At 35.3% G+C, this 15,248-nt stretch overlaps 1 protein-coding gene across 5 annotated transcripts in view; it reads right to left on the bottom strand.

The window, feature by feature from the left end:
* Positions 1-15,248, bottom strand: part of ATXN1 (ataxin 1) — a 508,201-nt gene that overhangs the window by 176,825 nt on the left and 316,128 nt on the right. For 4 of the 5 annotated variants that reach the window (XM_031946815.1, XM_031946812.1, XM_031946816.1 and 1 more), the window contains one exon: positions 8,096-8,220. The exons of the other annotated variant lie outside the window; for it this stretch is intronic. The gene's annotated coding sequence lies outside the window, so the exon portion shown is untranslated. The remainder of the gene's footprint in view (positions 1-8,095; positions 8,221-15,248) is intronic. 5 annotated transcript variants of the gene reach the window in all.

The raw sequence follows: 15,248 nt of genomic DNA, 5'->3' as shown, positions 1-15,248 counted from the left end.
AGGTACTAGTGAAGTATGACTTGCACTAAAGCCATTTTAGAGATATATCATTAGGGAAAGGCAGTTTTAGTTATAGGGTATGGCTCCCATCCAGTACTTACTTTGTAATGCTATAGTACTCAGAGCTTGGAGGCAACGGTTTTTCTAGGGGTCTGTGTTCTTTCTGTGACCTTTTTCTTGTGAATATATAAAATATCTGCAGGGGAGGGCATTATTTTCAAAGAGCTGCAAGTTTCAGTTTTATCTGTCAGTGACCACATGGTTTCTGATAGAAAAAAGGCCTGTGGCCCTGAAGCTATTAGTACACAGGAGGTAAAGGCAGCTTGCAAACCAACTCATTCAGAACTTCAAACGGATTGTCAAAATTTTCCATCTACTCTCTATCTGGATTTTAAAATAGCTCATCTTTGCTCAAGTACACATCGGAGCATCACTTCCACCCATGTGGCAATCCTGCCTCAAGGGCTAGAACAGCCCTAGGGAGCTTTGGGGCAACCTCAAAACACCACTAATAGGAGGTTCATTAACATTTCCTTTCAGAACTTGTGGGTGTTCAGGGTTGTTTTTCTCCTCCCTTCATTGATGTTGCCAGTGCTATTGTGCTTGGCGAGACCTGGCCTTTGGAGAAGGTGAAGAGGTGGGGGGGAAAGGGCGTGCCGGGTACGGGCTGAACCCTGCCAGCCAATTCAGGAAGCAGCTCTGACATCAACTCCCAGAAGGAGCTGTTCACTAACAGCCCTTGCCAAAGACGGAGGTGCTAGAAAAAGAGCTTAAGGGAAGCAAGGGAAGATGGTCAGCATCAGGGCAGAATGTCAATGAGAAAAAAAATGAGGGAGGTGGAAATTCAAACAACTAAGAGTAGCTAGCACTTATATAGCATTTATATAACATTTATCTACTTCTGACTCTGTGCCAGGCCCTAGGCAAAGTGTGCCATGAGCCTCACAACAACTTTGGAAGTTGGGAGTACTAGTATTATCATGCAATTTTTTTTATTATAGCTTTTTATTTACAAGTTATATGCATAGGAAATTTTACAGCATTGATAATTGCCAAACCTTTTGTTCCAATTTTTCTCCTCCTTCCCCCCACCCACTCCCCCAGATGGCAGGTTGACCAATACATGTTAAATAATATCATGCAATTTTTGCACAGGAGAAATTGCCCAGTGCTCTCTCCACTGTGAAGTAGAAGTCTCAAAGAAGTTTAGCTACTAGAACAATCCAATTGTCTTTCTACTGCATTGTTCAAGAGTCGTTCTTCTTTCCTCCTAGCTCTCGGTTTCTTGATCTTTCTTAAGTCACACCATAAAGAAAATTGGTAGCACAAGTGGAGAAGGTTAGCAATCAGGGGAATGAATCTGGAGGTAGGAAAAACTGGAATCAAACCTGCCCAGCTAATTAATGACTGATCCTCGACATATTACTCAATCTCTCTGGTCCCCAGCTTTCTCATCTCAAAATGATGGAGTCAAATTCAATAACCTCTAAGTTCCTTTCCAACTTGAATTCTAGGATTCTGGGTTACTTTGTAAAATGTAACAAATCCACACAAGCACCTAGGGTATCTCCTACACTTCTCTGTGTGTGTATGTGTCTATTTGTGTTGGACAGGGGAGTGCACTTGTTTAATTCTCTCACCTCTAAAAAACAATATAAGATAATTCCTTTCTGAGAAAGCATTTTTGACCTCTTCCTTCCACACTGCAAAGGCACTGGGAGGACTAAATTTGTACCAGCATACAGTCCTTTTATTCCAAGAACATGTATTGTCCAAATATAAATAGAACAAAAATTACGTTATTCAATAAACAGTGAGTTTCTAGGCAGAGAAAATACATTAGAGTCAGCTCCTACTTTGGGAATGAATGTCTATGTAAATGGTGATGAAATGATTTGATTACGAGGAAAAAAAGGCACCAAGGGTGACCAGCCAGGTTTCTCTCAAACATCTAACAATGTAAGTCACTGAAATAAAAAAGGGGAGGAAATCAAGTTATGGCATAATTTTTTATAGCTATAAAGCAGCCACCTGGGATTCTCTACTGAAAATCACTTTAAAAGAAAATCTAGCCCTTCATTTAACTACCTATATTATGTATCTTCAGCATTTTATCTCTGGAAGGAAGATGAATTAACTGTGCTTCACTATATTACTACCACTAAGACAAAATGCTTCAAATATTCCACCTTGGCTGATGGTCAAGGTTTTTTCATGAACCAGTTCTGATATTGCTTACTTTTTCCTTTCAGGATCTCTCTTCCTGGTGTGGCGGAGGCCTGCATAAAAGAAGCCTAGTCACATACACATACCATCTGTGGACATGGCAAGTTTTACTTATTTGAAAACATGAAAAGAAAGTTCAGGAAAAACCCCTGGCTAACCCTTTGCTTCTACAATTGACATCCTCTAAAATATCACTTGGAACATTCTGGGAATTTGGAGTAACTTTTGAACCAATTAATTTCAAAAGTGTCACAGATTTCACATTCCAAAAAGGACTCCAAACTTGGATCCATTAAGAATTATTTTTACTAAAAACTATTGACTTATGAAAAAAGAAAATTAATATCCATGGATTAGCAGGGTAAGGTAGTTTACTAAATGGCACCATGGTGCTTTGATAGAAGACAAAGATGATCTTTTAACTGCTAGGGAGTAATTTACTTCTACTTTTTTATGACAGGATAAAACCTGAGTTTTTAGAGTGACTGAGAATAAATGTTATGAAAAACCTGAGTAATGTAGCAAACAGACTCCAGATCTGAAAATCAGATCAGAATCACAGAATAATAAAACATAGGGTTTTAGGGATAATCTAGTTCAAATTGCTCATTTTACAGATAAAGGTCCAAAGGGATAATGTTATGAATAGGGCACCCAAAGTTCCTCAGTGGCAGAACTGGGACAAAACCCAGGTTTCCCAATTTCTATTCCAACATTTCTTCTACCAAATCAACTTGCCAAATTTCAGCTGAATCTCTTTCCTAAAAGGAAAATCCTAAATTCTTAGCTTTGGCCTTCTGTGAGCTAAGCCTGCTGTGTACTAGGCAGGTGTTCAAGGTGGAAAACAAGGATTAGTAAAAGAATACTCCCAATTCATTTTGATTGAGTTATTGTCTACAAGGAGCTCTGAAGATGGAAACATAACCCACAGTGAGTGAAGGGATAATTATTTAAGCCACCACATACCAACTACTTTTCTTCTTCTAAGCAAATACACATTTTCATCACTGGCTTTTCAACTGTAATGACATACAAGAACTGACTTCAGGGAGATCATTGTACTGAAACAAAGGGAAAATATGATCTCAATATCATAAAAATGCACAAAGATTATGAAAGATTAGTAATTTCCAAATTTACTAAAAAAGCAGAGCAAACCCCCAAGAAAAGTGCAGTTTGACAAAGAAAGCCTGGCTCCTCAGTAATGAGGGCGTTCACTGGAATTTGGCCCTCTGTACTGTCTTTCTTGACTTATTCAGTTTATAAAAGTATTTTAAAATTACTTTAAGCCTGTGCTGTGGCATCTGAAAGTTTATAGTATGTAACTTTGAAAACTCTTCCTTATGCCAGATGTTTGAAAGGGCATCATATAAATTATGTAAAAGAATGATTAAACAAAAAAACAAATTGAATACCAAAAGTTAACCTGAAGATAATATAGTACAATATAAAATAAATCTTCTTCCTACTTGCTAAGCAAAAAGTGAAAATGCCCTTTAAAATCTGATGGTGGATAATTCTTAATTATTGCTTGACTCTGGAAACATCTCACAATTAAAAATATTCAAGTATCATTATGATTTTCTTTGAACCCAATTCCCCAAGGGCATAAGTTATTTTCTGCCAATAAATTAGCTAGCTTGCATGATGCATTAACTTTTTACACACACTTGGGAAGTGTTTATTACCAAGGAGTCTCAGATAAGACTGTTGTTATCTGTGGTATATAAACCATACTTGCTAATGGACTAAATGAGTCCATCCTGTTGGTATATACATATATAGACATACACAAAAATATATACTCTGTGTAGTAATATATATGCTAATATATAAATATATATGTGTATAAATATAAATATATAGGAGAAGGATCAAGATCTACAAACAGATTTGACAGGTAGAAGGAGATCTAGCAGGAATGAATTTTGGAAAATGTGCAGTGTTTTCAATGATTCCACATTGTTTATAATTGCATAATGCATCCCTTTAGCCTTAGTGTTCTCTTGGTGATACTTGATGGTTGCTAATCATAGAAAACATAGTCTCAGAAGAACTGAAGTTACAAGTGACCCAAAGAGTAATGGGAAGATATTTGATGAATTCAAACAAACTTAATGACAGGAATTATCTCCTTTTTTTGCAATAGTACCATAAGCATCTAGCAAAATTCTTGTAGGTGTGTAGCAACTACTACATTGGGGACTCTTTGAAGTATACTGAATAAAAGGCTGGATCTCAGCTGAAGCATAATATATTTTGTTCTAGCGTTTTACCTTTACTCTGTGTATGTGCCTGTACTCCAAATGTGTTTCTTGTAAACATATTGTAGGATTGTGGTTTTTTATCTACTCTGTTATTCACTTTTATTTTATGGGAGAATTCATTCTATTCACATTCAGAGTTATGATTACTAACTGTGTACTTCCCTCAATCTTTCCCCTCTTTTGGAACTTTCTCTTTCCTTTCACACACACACTCTCTCAGTATCTCTCTGTCTCTGCCTTTCTCTGTGTCTCTGTCTCTGTCTGTCTTTCTATCTGTCTGTCTGTCTTTGTCTCTGTCTCTCTTTTCCCCTCCCATTAGTATTTTGCTTCTGACTACTGCATCCCCCAATATGCCATCCCATCTATCAGCTTCCTCTCCTTTATTCTTTTTCTTTTCCCTTTTTACTTCCCTAATAGGCAAGATAGAGTTATCTTCCCAATTGAAAATGTGTGTTATTCCATCTTTGAGTCTAACTTCGAAGAGAGTAAGGTTCAAACAATGCTCACCTCTCATTTTTTCCCTCTAATGTAATAGTTCTTTTACATCTCTTAATGGAATATAATTTATCCCTTTCTACCTCCCTCTTTCCTCTTCTCTTAGTATGATTTTTCACCCCATCCCAATTAAGTCAACTTTTACCTACACTTCCTAAGGATACTCTTTCTAATGCCTTAATAGGGAAATAGTTCTTAAAAGTTACATCCAATTTAGGGATGTAAATAGTTTAACTTATTGAACATTATAGGTTTTTTTTCCCTTTCCTATTTATCTTTATATGCTTCTCTTGAGTTTAAATTTGAAGATCAACTTTTCTGTTTAGTTCTAGTCTTTTTCTCAGGAAAGTTTGAAAGCCCCCTATTTCATTGCATGTCCATCTTTTCTTCTGAAATATTATGCTCAATTGTGCGGGGTAGTTGATTCTTTGTTATAATCCAAGCTCTTCTGACTTCTGGAATATCATGTCCTCTGATCATATAAATTAATAGGTATATTATCCTGTATGATCCTGACTGTGGCTCTTTTACATATGAATTGTTTTTTTCTGACTGTTAGCAATATTTTCTTCTTGACCTATCAGCTCTAGAATTTGGCTACAACATTCCTTGGAGGTTTCATCTGAGGATCTATTTCTGGAGGCAATTTATGGATTATTTCAATGACTTTACCATTTAATTCTAGAACATCTGGGAAACTTTCCTTGATGATTTCTTGAAAGATGTTGTCAAGGCTCTTTTTACTGATCATGGCTTCAGGTAGTTCGATAATTCTTAAATCCTCTTTTTCCAGGTCTGTAGTTTTTCCCACTTTTTACATTTTTACATTTGTTTACATTTTCTTCTATTTTTTTTATTCTTTTATTTTGTTTGATTCTTGATGTCTCATAGAGTCATTAGTTTCAACTTCCCCAATTCTAATTTTTAAGGAATGATTTTTCTTCAGTTAACTTTTGAATCTCTTTTTCCATTTGGGGAACGGGTTGCTGATTTGTGATGTGGCTAAGAGCTTCCTACTGGCTTGCTTGGATACTGCTTGTGGTGGCCTGCATTCTACTTTTACCCAAGTAAGACAAACCATTTCTGAAGTCTTTCTAAATGATTCTGTGCTGGAAAATTGTTTCTCTCCATCTTTTTGTATATTCTGTGACTCTAGAAATGATTTTAGGAGCTTGATTTAATATTGTCTCTAAGAGGAACTTGGGAGAGCTCAGACAACTTCCTGGCTTCTCTCTGACCTCTTGGCTCAGTCTCTCAATTCCAGTTTCTTGATCTGCAAAATGGGATGACTATAGCCTGAAATTCATGCAGTTATTGTAAAGATCAAGTGAAATAATATATGCAAAATACTTTTAAACCTTCAGGTACTATACAAATGTTAATTGCTATTACTATTTGCTATTGATAAATTCTTACTCATAGCTTAAAGTAGGCTAAAAACATGAAATAGGTTAAATCAGCAATGGTTGGATAAAATAACAGATCAGAAAAGAAAGTAAGCTATACCCGTATTTATTTTTTCACGTGAAGAATGAAAACAACATATTTGCTTTATTTACTTTACAAAAGCACTTTGTAAACATTCTAGTGCAATATCAATAACAGATAGCCCAAGTAGTACAGTGGAACTCAGAAAGTATTAAAATAGGAGTCTTTAACCTGGAGTCTGTGAATTAAAAAAATTTTTTTTGATAATTATATTTCAACATAATTTTTTTACAATCATGTGTATTTTCCTTTATGCATTTAAAAATATCATTCTGAGATTCCTTAGGTTTCTTTGTTGTTTTTATTGTTTAGTTGTTTTCAATCATGTCTGTCTCTTCATCATCCTTTGTAAGGGTTTTCTTGACAGATACTGGAGTGATTTACCATTTTCTTCACCAGATCATTTTACAGATGACTAAATGAGACAAAGAAAGTTAAGTGACATGTCAAGAGTCACATAGCTAGTAAGAGTTTGAGGCTAGATTTGAATTGATTCAAAATACTGACTTTAGGTTTGACATCTCATCCACTGTACTACCTAGAGACTATTCTAATTTCACCAGATTGCCTGCCCATCCCACCTCTCAAAAAACAAAAAGGCTAAGAAGATGCTGAACTCGAGGAAATTCTCCAGTGTTTTAAAAAGCATATATACTTTGTGAAATATTTACAAAAGAGTATCAGTAAGGATAAGAAAGCATAGGAGGTTGCAATTACCCCAGGATGATTTCTAAGTATTACTAAGTGTTCCCCAATATTGTAATATGTGAATTCCCATTCCTAGCCCTGAATAATTTTTTTGTATCTATTGAGTAGTTTATTTTAATGGTGAACACTTTCTTCTAAATATCTTTACTTTACACATTTCAACAAAGTACACCAGAGCTCTTGAGTATACCCTCTCAGGATACAATAGCTAATAGTAAGCTACTTCTAGGCCTCATGTGGCTCAACTAGGGCAGTCCTCTTCAATTCCCTCAGTACTCAAATTAAAAGTTTTTTTTTTTTTTTATGAAAATTAGCTATGTATTGACACACAGGAACTATTTAACTAATCTCAAAATCCCAATCCAGTGACTCAATAAGACTGTCCAAAGTATGCCAAATCTGAACCAAAGAAACAATAACAAAACATTCATATTTTCATGCCTTCAGTTTAGCAAAAGTCACAAGCCTATTTAAATCCACTGAAGCCTCACAAATAAAAATGCATTTTCAAAAAATCTTGGCTATTCAATGCCAGCCTGAGACCTATTATTCTTTTTCTTTTCTCATTAATTGCTCTGTGATAACTCTTCAATAGCCTGATTTTTGAAAGCCATTATAAAGTACTTTAATAAGAGCAATAGAAATTATGGGTTTGTTTGAAACATGGGAAGACTTTGTATTGCATCCCCTTTCACTTCATACATTGATAGTAAATATTGCCCAAGAAAAGTTAAGAGAAAAGATAATAAATTACAAATGTAAACAATCTCTTCCCTCCATCTATAATCAAAGAAATTAATTGATAATAAGTAATAGTACCAGCCCTTCCTCCTGACTCAGTCAAATCCAGTGATTCAGAATATTTGGCAAATCATGTTACTACAGATGCCATACTAAGGCTGTTAACTTACAACATTGACTGTGTTCTTTTGCAGGTTGTCCTGGCTTATTCTTCACCACGAAGATTTTTCAGAAGTTACTGGATTGCTCATAAGTTCAGGTACTTTTTCTCTTTCATAAGAAAGTGAGAAAAATCCTAATTTGAAGTGAATAGAAAGAAAGAAAAAAATCAAAAAGAGGAATACGTAACAAATTATTTATGATCTGAGCAGTTATATTTTCCCTTATTAGCTAGGTTAAATATATTTCACTGGTGTCCAATTTTCATTGATTTTTTTTTTAAAGTTAAGATTCTAAGATTCTAAATGAATTCAATATCCTATAAGGCCAGTGGATTGAGGATTCTGGTAGATCCCTCTGGAAGACCTCATTTCAAGATGAGTTTGCAGTATACTCTTATAATCTGCCACCTGACCACTTAGTTTTACTGTGTGAAGTAGAGTGAAATGAGACAATTATCTTTTGTACCTTCTAAACCTCTCTGGGCTATTGGGGGTATTAAGAAGATCATGTTTGTAAAATATATTCTCATTTCCTGAGAAGAAAGCCCCTATGTAAATACCAAGTAATTATTAGTGGTCATAAGCTTTTTATTGAAGACTGTGCCAGAATATAAAAAGCAAGGATGGCTCAGCACCAAGAATCATTATCTCTCTAGCACCCAAACATCTTCCCCATCAACAATGCTGCATCTTTTTTTTTTTTTTTTCCTAGAGAAGGGGTGGGTGGGGAGTGGAGGAGATACTGAGGAATTCTGAGTTTAAGAGAAGAAGACAAAGACAAAAAAAGGGTAGAGACCGGGGTGGGGAAAACAGCAAGGGAGGAGGGAATGGATGTGTAGAGGGAGGGATGAGGCAAATGAAGTGCTTGGTAGTGCCTTATTACTTCGAATATACTCTGTGAGTGGCTGATATTGTTAGTCTGCTGTGTTGTGTTCATGGTATGTGTCTATGGTGCTGTGAAATTTTCCACTTGGCTGTCCTCCATATCCACCCACTAAGAATAACACTTACACATACTGAAAAGTGTCACAGCAAGGCCATTTCTCAAGGAAGCCTGGACTTTATTTTATTTTTACAGAAAAGACCTACTCATGTCCTAATCATAAGTGTTTTGCACGCCTGAATTTCTGATATTTCTTTTTTCTTTTAAAGTGCAGCCAGGAATAGCTCTTTCTGGGCCAATACTATCAAGTTATTTTGACTTGCGTGCCCTTGAGAGGCATACTTGAGGTGAAGGAACTCACATTAGTGGTTTTGGGGTTTAGGGACTCTGAAAAACATGGAATTTTAAGTGCTAAGCTTAGGGTCCTTCCCTTTGCCACTGTCCCCCTTGCAAGCTCAATCACCTACAGCTGACATTCATTATTATGAATTTTTCTAAGATAACAAGCTCACAGAGGACACAGGTGGGAGTTGCAGTGTCATCACCAGGGGCTTGCTAATATTTGCTAGAGAGACAAGTTGCCATTTAGCTCATCAAAAACAAGAATGAATTACACTCAAACCTTATGCCTGAAATTGACACATTGAAAGCAAAAGTGAATTATACTCCAACTTTAGACCTGACAAAAGGCATTGGCAAATGTAATTACAAATAAAGAATTTAAAAAATACACCTGAGGTGAAGGTAATGAGTAGCAGTATAACCTAGTCTTTTTTTTTTTCTTTTTTTTCCTCTCACTCAATAGTATTTTATTTTTCCCAATTGCATGTAATGATAGTTTTCAACATTTATTTTTTATACGAATTTGAGTTTCAAATTTTTCTCCCTTTCTCCCTCTTTAACCTTCCCTTCCCAAGACAACAAGCAATCTAAATTATAAATGTTCAATCATATTAAACACATTTCCACACTGGTCATGTTGTGAAAGAAGAGTCAGAATAAAAGGGAAAAACCACTGGAAAGAAAAAAAAAGTGAAAATAGTATGTTTCGATTTGCATTCAGACTCCACAGTTTTTTCTCTGGACATCACAGCATTTTTCATCATGAGACTTTTAGAATTGTTTTAGATCACAATACTGCTGAGAAGAGCCAAGTCTATCAAGATGGTTCATCTATACAATGTTTCTGTTACTGTGTACAATGTTTTCTTGGTTCTGCTCACTTCACTCAGTATCACTTCATTTTCTTTCCATATTTTTCAAATCTTTCCAGATAATCTAATTCTTTCATCCACTTCTTTCATGCATATGCTCCTTAAGGGAAGGGATTATTTTTTTTTATCTGCTTCTCCAATGACAATAATTCACTAGTAGGTGGAGTTGTGAATTGACCTGCTCATTATAAAGAAAAATTCTGAACAACAATTTATTTTTCACACGAAAAGTCTTTGCATATTCTTTAATCCAACAATACCTCTGTTAGGTCTGTATCCTAAGGAGATTAAAAAAAAAAAAAAAAAAAAAGAAACAAGAATCTATTTGCACAAAAATATCCATAGCAGCTCTTTTTGTGGTGGTTAAGAATTGGAAACTAAGGGGGTCCCATCAATTACAAGAATGGGCAAATTGTGGTCTTTCTCTCTCTCTCTCTCTCTCTCTGACTCTCTTTCTCTCCCTCCTACTCTTCTCAAATAAAATGATTAATATGGAAATGTTTTATGAGTATATAGTATAACCTATATCAAATTGCTTATCATCTCAGGGAGGGAAGATGAGAGGAAGGGAGTGATAAGATGTGGAACTCAAAAGTTTAAATGGCGTTAAAATTGTTTTTACATGTAATTGGGGAAAATAAAATGCTACTAAAAATAACATTTTTATATCCTCAATACTTAGCACATTGTCTAGCACTTAGTAGGCACTTTATCAATGTTTACTGAATTGAATTATATCTGTGTCATATGCTATCCACTAAACTACAAGCTACATGAGGGCAGAGTTTGGTCTATATCTTATTTGAACTTTATACTTTAGGATCTTGCTCTATAAAGAAAAAGGCATTTAATAAATGTTTAATCATTGAATAACTAAAAGTTAGAATAAAAAAGAATATGATTAAAATGAAAGACTTAAATATAGACCCAGTACATGTAAGCCTATGAAAAATCAACTTGGCAATTCAAGGTTAGATGCCTTTCCTTAGTTACCTACTGTTTATTCATTCTCCAATAAGAGAAGCCTTTCATAATTTCTCTCATGAGTCTAGGATTCACTTCATTTCAATAACTATTTATAAAAATAATTTCAATTCACATGGTACTTTCAAGTTTATAAAAGTATGTTCGTTAATGGAAAAAAATGAAAGAAGCAGTTGGTTTAATTAATATACTTGCTTTTGCAGGTGAAAGAACAAGTTCAGAATAGTTAAAATGACTTATGACATACACACAAAGCGAAAGTATCAAATCTTTGGAGTCCAGGGTTTTTTTGTTTTTTGGGGTTTTTTTGCTACTATCCTAGCAGTTTTCTTTCCTGGTCTTGAAGTTAGTATTCTGTTTTCTTAATAAGATGAGCACTTTGACCCACCAACATAAAAGGCACTGGAAATGTTGTGCTCATCTGGACTTTCTCCACCACTCACTCTATTACAGGAGTTGGCCTGGCTTAATCTTTCAACTGACATAAATCAGTAATCCTCTCCAGCACCCCCCTTTCCCCTTAGTTTCCCTAGAGCAGCCTGGGACAAGTTCATTCATGTTTTCCTATGAATGAAGAAACCAACTTGTACCATTCTCACAACTCATTCTAACTTTATTGATTTCCTAACAAATATATCATTCATCATACCTTTAACGTAATTGTCATTTTGGAGGTAGTAATTATCAGAGAGATATAGGATTTAAACTTTGTTTGAAACAAACCAATCCACTAAAAAGGATATAAGAATCTTTTTTTTTTTATTAATTTAATAATGAGTTTAAGATCATGAGGGAAAAAATTCCTTACATCCCAGACTACTAAACTTTGCATGGTCATAAGATAGATATAGACTGAGTTTACAACCATTCACTGAGACAGTAATTCTTGGTGATTTACCTGCTATGAAAAGACAAAGAAACAGAAAATAGAAGAAAGAACTATTGGAAGTAATTGGTTCAATATCCTGCCCAAAGGTGAGTATTGAGAAAACAGATTTTTTCAGGTTGACAACTACATCTTCTCTCCAGAAAAGGAAATTATACAGTCAACATTCCTCCTCATTCTATATAACACTTTGTGTTTGTATCAGAGACTTTAGGTGTTGATTATATTTAATTTACTATTACTCAGATATATGTGTGTATATATACATACAGGTATGTGAATGCTCGTGTATGTATATGGAGGAAGGTAAGTGTATTGGTCCTGACTCATGATTTCATTTTTTTAAGGGAACTCCTCAGAATGGAAATGTGGAAACTCCTTTTTACTAATAACTTCAGCAACTCTTCTATAACTTAAAGTCTATAATCTGAGGCACTTGTATCAGAGACGGAATTTAAATTTATCTCTCATTGATTGTATGGTTGGATATCCACCATATCCACCTCTCAGTGTACACTCATGTAAACACACACACATACACACTGTGCTGAATTGTTCTTGTTTTCATGCATGTAACTAAATCTCTAGGATAAGGAGTATTCTAGTGGTAGAGTCTTGAGCATGGGACTGTTACCCAAACTCCTTGAGAAACATCTTATGGGAATCTCTACTGCTATAATTTATGCCCATTTCTAACCCCCAAGATCAGAGGGTATCAAGTTACCATCCTCCAAATAATAGTCTATCACATAACTGGAGTAATTTTATCTTAAATTTGCCTTCTTTAGACTAAACAATCTAAATGACTTCAAACTTTCATTTTGGAGTCTGTTTTGCAATCTTACACATATTTTAGATGTTCCCTGAAAATGACTTCTCTAAGAAACCAAGTTCTTTATTTAATAGAAATATAGAATATAGAATAGAATAGAAAAATCAATTATAAAAAAGAACCAATAATCATTTATTAACTACTTATTAGATTCTAGGCACTGTGATAAATACCTGGGATAAAAAGAAAGGCAAATTCAAGATCTGTGTCCTTAAAGAGCTCACACTCTAACAGAGGGGTCGACATGCCAACAACTATGAACATACATATTCAGAAGAGTTGGAAGGTAATCTCAAAGAGAAGGTGGGACAGCAAGGGGTTAGGAACGCATGGCACGGAAAGGCCTTCTGCAAAAGATAGGATATGAACTGAGTCTTAAAGAAAGCCGGGAAGCCAGGATGGAGGTGAGGAGTTAACATATTCCAAGAATGGGGGAACAGAAGACTGACTGCCAATGAGTCAAAAACTGCATGGGTGAAAAACATGGAGGGCCAGAGAGTATGTACATGGGGTAAAGTGTAGGAACACTAGAAAGGTAGAAAGAAGTCAGGTTTTGAAGGGCTTTAAATGACAAACAAAATACGTTAAATTTCACTGGTGTTTACTGAGTGGGAAGGGGAATGAGGTATTTAGACTTTCACTTTTTAAAAAAAAAATCACTTTTTCAGCAGAGTTGAAGACAGATTGGAGAGGGTAAAGGCTTTCTTAAGGGCGGTCAATAGGAAGACTAGTTCTGTAGTCCAGGTGTGAGGTTATGAGAAGCTTAACTAGAGTGGTAGACTGTGAATGGGGAGACAAGGACACATTTTTTGTTTTATTAGACACTTTTTAGTTTTGTGCAACTCTTTTTTTGGGGGGGAGGGGGCGGAATTTCTTGGCAAAGATAATATCATGATTTGCCACTTCCTTTTCCAGCTGAGAAAACTGAAGCAAAAAGAGTAAAGTGATTCGCCCAGGCTGATACAACTAGGCCAGATATGAACTCAGCAAGATGAGTCTTTCTGATTCCAAGCCCAGTACTCTATCCACTGGGCCATGTAGCTACCTGAAGGAGACAAATATGTGAAATATTATGAAGATAGAAGTGGTAAGAACTTGGCAAAAGATTGGATATTTAGAATCTATGTGAAAGAGATGTCAGAAATGATACTGAGATTTACGAAGATGGGAAGGCCCTTGACAGTAATAGTGGATTTGGGGAAAAACAAAAAGAACTCAGTTTTTATACATGTTGAGTTTGAAATTCTGATGGTATTTGAGATATCAAAAAGGCAGTCAATGGTGAAACATTGGAACTCAGAAGAGATATAAGGCTGGATATACAGATCTGGGAATCAACTTCACTGAACTGATGAGTTCAGCAAAAGAGATTGTATAAAAAGAGAAGAGAAGAACACTCAGAAGAACCTCAGGAAAATATCCATTAACTACTGAACTGAGAGGTCTTTGGGGTTTCATGCTGCTTTTAAGCATTGTGTCAAAGTGTGCATGTGGGAAGGAATAATATTAACAAACCTAAAAGATGACTGGTCACTAGAGAAAGAATGTACTTTAAAAATAAGGAAATACTTAGTTCAATTTTAAAAAACTTGATATAGCAGTTTCATATTTTCTTGTGCATATTTATTTGCCCTGTACCTATGTTCCACTTTGGCATCATATGGGGAATCCCCCTCCAGTCACTTGCATAAAAATCAAGGAAAATTATAAAAACTCTAGTAAGCCAATAAAAAGTTTTCTAAGAGTCTCTTTTTCCAACTCAGAACTGAAGTTTTCTTGAAGACCTAATAGAACTGCTGGTAACTGCCATGTTAGGAAATGTTTCTTCTTCAGGAGAGTTTGAATCAAAAGAATTATAAATGTTATTCACAATAGTCAGGGACTCATAGATTCCCCAGAAGGTTTGAATCCAGGACATCTATAACAGGACAAATTCCTAGAAAGATTTCAAAGGGAATTTCTTTAAAGGTATTTACTCTATTGGGATAGAGAAAGAAGGAAAGCAAAGGCAGAAACTATCTCCTTATGAAGGCCACACATTTAACCTAATTTGAAATATATGATTAAGCCATCATTGATATCCATAATCTTGATTATCTCCATGGCAATATTTTCATCTCAGATTGGCAGTCTGCTGGCCTCTAGGATGCCTTGGGCTGTTTCCTCCCTGCTATGAGTTAGAATATGCCCATGGAACAGAAATTAATTTTAGTATCAGCTCATGGAAAAAAAAAAAAAAACTAAGAGTCAATGAGGAAAATCAAATGAGGAGAAACCCAGACTAGGAATAAGAGAGAGAGGAGAATGAGAATGGGAGGAATGAGAACAGTCCAATTTGTTGAGAATATTAAATATGTTCAATT

The sequence above is a fragment of the Sarcophilus harrisii genome, chromosome 1 (assembly GCF_902635505.1).
Source record: "Sarcophilus harrisii chromosome 1, mSarHar1.11, whole genome shotgun sequence".
Taxonomy (NCBI): Eukaryota; Metazoa; Chordata; class Mammalia; order Dasyuromorphia; family Dasyuridae; genus Sarcophilus; species Sarcophilus harrisii.
Note: the sequence above shows the minus strand (reverse complement) of the source record. Positions and strands in the feature narration are given on the sequence as shown.